The following is a 6,561-nucleotide window of genomic DNA, read 5'->3' as shown; positions in this document are numbered from 1 at the left end:
CTATTTTCTTCTGCACAGTGACTCCTACCTGTAAAAATCTTGCACCAAAAACATTTAGGTGTACTTCCATTTGCTGTTCAGTTCTAGTCCAGAAAAACACTCATCTAAAAAAAACGACAGATATTCACTGTTCACATCCCCCCAATGATGGAGAACATCATCATACTGCTGGCTTCTTTACATTTGGACCCAAACAGCAGGTGTTTCACGATTCATCAGCTCACACAGAGAAAAAAAGGATCAGTAACAGTGCTTGCAGTGTTTTATAGACCCTTAAAAAAAAAAAAGCTATTAAGTTGTTTCAATGTGGAAAACGTTGGAAAAAATACGCATAATATGAATGACTCAGATTTCCAGTGAATCACTCATGATAAAACACCATGAGCTGGTTAAAGTAGAAGTCTTGTAAGGAAAGTATCTTTAATTTCTGCAACTTTACAACACTGTTCAAGAGCTACAGCTCATCAGTATACACACAGTACATGTGCATGTTTGATGAACAAACATTTACTGCATCTTTAAAGTTATTTTTTCTGTCCTTGGTGACATTAATGAAAAGTTAAAACTCAGTTTCACAAAGTAAAAAAAAAAATTAAAAAAATCTAGTTTGATAAGGTATTCAGAAAATGTAAGGACCCAGCGAGCACATTTCCATGACCGCTGTGGGAGTGATGAGACGGAGCGTTGAGATGATCCAGGTCCAGACAGAAGAGAGAAGCGATCATGCTCTGTTGACAAAGAGGTGAAAGCTCCATGATCCTGCTGAGATGAGAACACTGTCTGAACACACTGGGCAAGTTTACCCTGAGCAGTGACGGCCTTGTGCCAATTCTTAAGTTGTTTACCTACAGTCTTATCGTATATTATACTGGGAATTGACCTCCCCCTGAAAAGGTTGGTCCAATCTCGGCTTAGCAACTGTAACCAAGCAAAGGAGACCCAGAGGATTTCTTCATGTGCTGAGCAAGACACTGTCGAGTTCTTGTAAAAAAACTCAGCATTTAGGTTGGAAATGTGCATTTTTTATTAATGCACCCATTTACAGAAGCTGCAAGCTTCACATTATTATTTTGCTTTAGTTTAAAATGAGATAAAAAAGGAAGTTTATATTTTTATCTAAACATATGTAAAGAAAAACAGCCTTTAATTCACAAAGTAATGAGGATTATGAGATCATTGATTCTTGTGTTTCACTCAACTTTACCAAAACTGACACGGCATTTAAAGATGAGCTATGACAATAATGCGTTGATCAGTGATAGATTTTAAACTCTGAGTTAGCTGCCAGCATGGTCCTTTTTTCTGCTTTAAAAAATACATTTAAAAAAAATCCCTGGGTTTTAATTGTGGTTTAAAATTTTCAGTTATCTCTTGAAAGTGTAACTTGAAAAATAAGTGAGGTACCAACTTCCATTTTGGTGCGTGGCTACATCCAGGCATAAAAAAGTTTCCTATCAAACATTGTGTTGCCATGTCAAAACCCAAGATGGCCACTGTTATATGTATACAAACCAGCCAACCCAGTCAATTGAGGAAACTATGCTTTATAGCTTTTTACTGCTTAAAATTAAGAAATATGCTTATATTCCTGTCCCTCTGTACTGCCTCGAGCAAAATAAATAAATAAATAATACAACTTTTATTCTTGTACACAGTGTAACAGCTGCCAACAACTAAATCTAGGTTCTGACATATAAATATATATTTTATTCTGCTTCTTTCAGCTTTATGAGAGTTAACAAAGCCCAGTTTTTGCTCTTAATCTGTAGGAAACAGGTCATTAGCATCAACATGTCCAGCATCAACGTGTGGCATGGAGGCTGCACAGCTGCAGAAAGAAAAGCTTTGCAGAGAGTGGTGAAGGCTGCACAGAAGTCTGTTGGAGTCAGTCTCCCCACCATCACAGACATCTACACCTCCAGATGAAGGAAGAGAGCCACCTGCATCATGAAGGACCCCACTCACCCAGCACACACACTTTTTGCCCCGCTCCCCTCAGGAAGGAGGTTGAGAAGCATTAAGAGTAGAACCACTAGACTGAGGAACAGCTTCTACCCTGAGGCTGTTAGACTCATGAATCTCTAAGGATAATCACCATGAAAAGTCACATCATGTTGCTGCTGATCTGTTTCATGTTGCTGCTGATCTGTTTCATGTTGCTGCTGATCTGTTTCATGTTGCTGCTCATCTGTTTCATGTTACTGTGTTCATTCATACTCATCTGCTCACACAGACTCATGTTCGTGCTGCTGTTCGACGTAATGTTTTTATGCTATTAGTGCTTAGTGTATTTTTAGTTGTTTTTCTTAGTTCATATCTTAGATCTTATTAATGTTTTTATTTTACTTTTTATTGTTGGATGTAACTGGGACCCTATTTACACATTTTCGTTCCACCACATGTAACACATGTAGAGTGAATGACAAATAAAGAAACTCTGACTCTGATTAATCGTGGCAAAATTTTCCCGATTAACCTTAAAATCATTTAAAAAAGCTCAGCAGACAAAAATGACTTGTTCACTCTCAGATATTTTTGAAGGAACCTGGTTTTGATAGACATCTGCAGCTTGACAGAGACATCTGATCTACAAGTCTAATCACACTTTGCTCCATACTGAAGCAGCAGGAAGTCTTGTGGCTCAGTCCAGGCTGTAGTTGGAAGGCTGAGTTATATTAGTCTGGCTGGTTGCCTCTTCAGCCTGAATTCTTATATGAGCGAGCTGAGCAGAGCTCCAAGATGATTGCCTGGAACCGTTCAATTTACCTCTCTTCACACCTGATCCCATGGGCCGGTGAGGCTCAGTGTGCTGAACAAAAATAAAAAGTAAAGAGCCTTAATCCACCACATGAAACTAAGTGATTCAGCCACAAGTTCTAATGTAACATAATGCATAATATAATAATAATAATATTCATAATAATCATATGTAATATAATTTATTACAACACTTAGACTAAGAGGAAATGTTTCTTAGAATGACTGTAGCACGTCCCAAAGGAACCAGATGATCCTCACAATTAGCTTCACACATCTTGCACATACCAGAACCTTTGCAGAGGACAACACTGCGAAGTATGTACAGGTATGCTCCCATCATCTTTGAAATTAAAAAGTAGTAACAGAAAGAGGAAAATCAGGGGAGTGGTGGCGCAGAGGTTAGAGAAGGTGGGCCTGTGATCGGAAGATCGCCGGTTCAAGCCCCGGTACCGACAACATCAAAAATGTGGGTGGGGTAGGTGAAGCACCTGCCCCCACCCTCATTTGTCCCACTCTGGACGCTTGAGAAAGGCCTTTAACCCCCACCATCTGCTCCTCCGAGTGTCCTAGACAGCAGCTCTCTGCTCCACACAGAGGGCTGTGGTAGCTCGGTGGTCTGTGGTTGCGTCAGGAAGGACATCCGGCGTAAAAATAACTGCCAAGTCTTCGTGTGACTTTGTTCGCTGTGGCGACCCCTGAAGAAGGGAGCAGCCGAAAGAAGAAGAAGAAAAAAGAAAGAGGAAAATCACAATGTGATCAGGAAAATGCTTCCACTAACTGAAATTATACCACGTACCCAAATGTCACCCAAAAGTCTCAAAAGTACTTTTCTACATTCCTGATATTAATGATGTTACTGGAAATGAGGGGATATGATTGTATTTAATAAATACATTGTATATGGGGTTTATGTATGTGTAATCCCCCTCATTCAATTCAATTCAGTTCAATTCAAGTCAAAAAATTTTTGAACGGAATTGAATTGAATTGTATTTAATACATATATGTGGTTTGTGCATGTGTATTCCCCCTCATCCCTACCTTCAGCCATGTTTTTACAGTAGCAGGTTTCTTCAGGTATGTCTCATGAGTGCTGTACATCGGTCCACGGGAGTTATTGTCCGTACTTCATGACCAAACTGATCTCGCTCCGTCAAGTTGAACAAAAGCTGCTTGTGTTCAAGGATCTTTAAATCAAACCAGAGGTTCTTCATTGGAAGTCTGGAAGTCGGGACTTTGACTGGAGCATCCCAGGACATTTACTTGTTTCCATGGTTACCAGTTGTTTCAGCAGTATGTTTTGGATCATTGTCCTGCTCGGAGGTGAAACTTAATTCAGGACTCAAGTTCATGGAAGACTCAACCAGGTTTTCTTCAGTGTTGCCAGATTGGGTGTTTTACAGCCAGTTGGGCTGTTTTCATTCTGATTTTGCAGATAAAAATTGCTTTGGGCAGGTGGGGATAATTTGGGTGGATTTGGAGTAGGGTTGGGCATCGTTTGAATTTGAGAGATTCCGGTTCTGAATCCGATTCTTCGTTTCGATTCCGATTCCTATTGCTTCCCTATTCCGATTCTTTTTATAGGCGGGGTTAAATAAAGACCTGTAAATTCAATTCAGTTTAGCTTATTCATACTGTATAGCGCCAAGTCACAACAGAAGTCGTCTCAGGGCACTGACCAGAAACAATCATATATAAAAATAATAAGTTAAGAGAAACTTTCATATAAAAACATTAACACTATTTATCTGAGGAGCAGACTGCTTTGAATTTAACTCCATCATGTTATAATTGAGCTAGCGAGCCAGAGTTCTTTCTGGATTAAATAATTTGAACTTCTATTTGAATTTTAATGCTATGAACTTTTTACATTTTGTTAAATTTACTATGAATTTCTCACAGGGCTATTTTCAACCAGTATATAAATATCAAACTTATGAACTTCAATATGTTATGAATTTCTTTTCACAGAGGTACACTTTCACAAGAGAGCTTTATGTTTGAAAACCTCATGGAAACACATTTCCATATGTCAGTGTGTGATGCTGCAGCCATGTTACTGAGCTCTCATTGATGGGCTAACCTGCTGTAGAATAATAAACAAAACTAGAAAGTTCCTGGAGAAATTTTGATGGGGACTGCCAGGCTGCTGCCGATTTAAATTCTTGATTTGATAGTAAAAGGTGTTTGGGTTCGCTCTCAGCTACCACTTTATACAAAAATTCAGCTGAATAGCTCTAAAAATGGCTGAGTTATAGCCAATTTTGTGTTTGCTGAGGTAGCCGTGGAAGCCATCTTTGATCAAAATGGCTCCAAAACTTAATCAGTTCTAGACATTTATCTGATGATTACTTTCATTTAGGTGTTTTTATTAGCAAAATACGTCACCATGGTAACTCTGATTGCCAATAAACATAATAGCACACATCACAGGGCCGAGCCAATCGTTTTGATATAACAATTTTGATGGTACACATTAATATTAATAATTAATGATAATTATTAATTATTAATAATATTAATATCTTATTAACAATTAATATGTTGTTAATTATTTATATTGCTAATTTATATTACTATTATTAATGTTAATATCAATAATCATTTACATTAATAATTCATCATTTATATTTATTATTATTACTAGTTAATATTAATAATAGTTTATAATAGGTAATAATAGGTGCCTTCCATATATTGCATGGAGGATGCATGCATGTTTCGCAAGGCAATGAACTGCCTTCCTTGCATGTTGAACCAAAATGGCTCCATACGTTAGTTTCTGTGAAGAGTTTTCTCCTATTCATTTCCTATGGGAAATTTGGCATCTTTGTAAGCATAATATGTTGCCATGGTAACTGCAAATGCCAATAAAAGTAATAGCACACTTCCCGGAGCCGGACCTATCGTTTTGATATAACATTTGTAGGGGTCCACGTTGCGGTTCGGGCCACATTAAAGTTGAAAAAGATACATTTATCAGGTGTAGAATAATAAGTGGGCAGTCACCAACTAGTTCCTGGAGTTGGTGAAATATTGCGTCTTTTTTTTGCTAATAGACCTTATTCACACTTCCGGGATTTAAAGCGGATGTGGTGTTAAACAACTTCCGGTGGCTATAGCGTTAGCATTAGACAGTGACGAAAATGGCTCAGTCTCGGTGCTGTTGCTTTTGTTCAGTTCCTGGTTGTTCTTGTGGGGCAAGAAAACAACCGTATCTGTCCTCCAGCTAAGAGGGAGTCTGTTCTTAGAGAGCTCAGAAACAGCAGCTTGTCCTCTCACAGAGAGCTAGCCAGGCTGAAGCTGCTACTGGAGTCCACGTGAAACTCACTTCACCTGGTGGCACATCCACCCACAGGTAAATATCACAGTAAGATGGTACATTATAAACTTGTCATGTAAGTCATGGAGAGATCAAGTTACATGCAGTGACTCACAAAATGTATTGATCTTCACAGAAATAATGTCAACAATAATAATACTAATGTCAATAAGTTCAATAATTGAAACAATCTTGCTAATACACAAAGTTTGTTTTCTCAGTCATCCAGGTATATAACAACAAAAAAGGTTGAATCATGTCATCTGGACTTCGTTTTTTTGTTAAAAAAGAAACGTTTCGCCCCTCATCCAAGAGGCTTCGTCAGTCTGAGGCCTAGCCATCTGGTATTACCCAGAAGCCACCCTGACTCTTGTGTTTCAAGCCTGCCTCAGATACCCCTGAAGTCTGGCCTTTTCACTAATGGTTTCAAAAACACAAAGTTTGTTTTCTCAGTCATCCAGGTATATAACAACAAAAAA

This window comes from Nematolebias whitei, chromosome 17 (genome assembly GCF_014905685.2).
Source record: "Nematolebias whitei isolate Nwh7 chromosome 17, NemWhi1, whole genome shotgun sequence".
Lineage (NCBI taxonomy): Eukaryota > Metazoa > Chordata > Actinopteri > Cyprinodontiformes > Rivulidae > Nematolebias > Nematolebias whitei.
Note: the sequence above shows the minus strand (reverse complement) of the source record.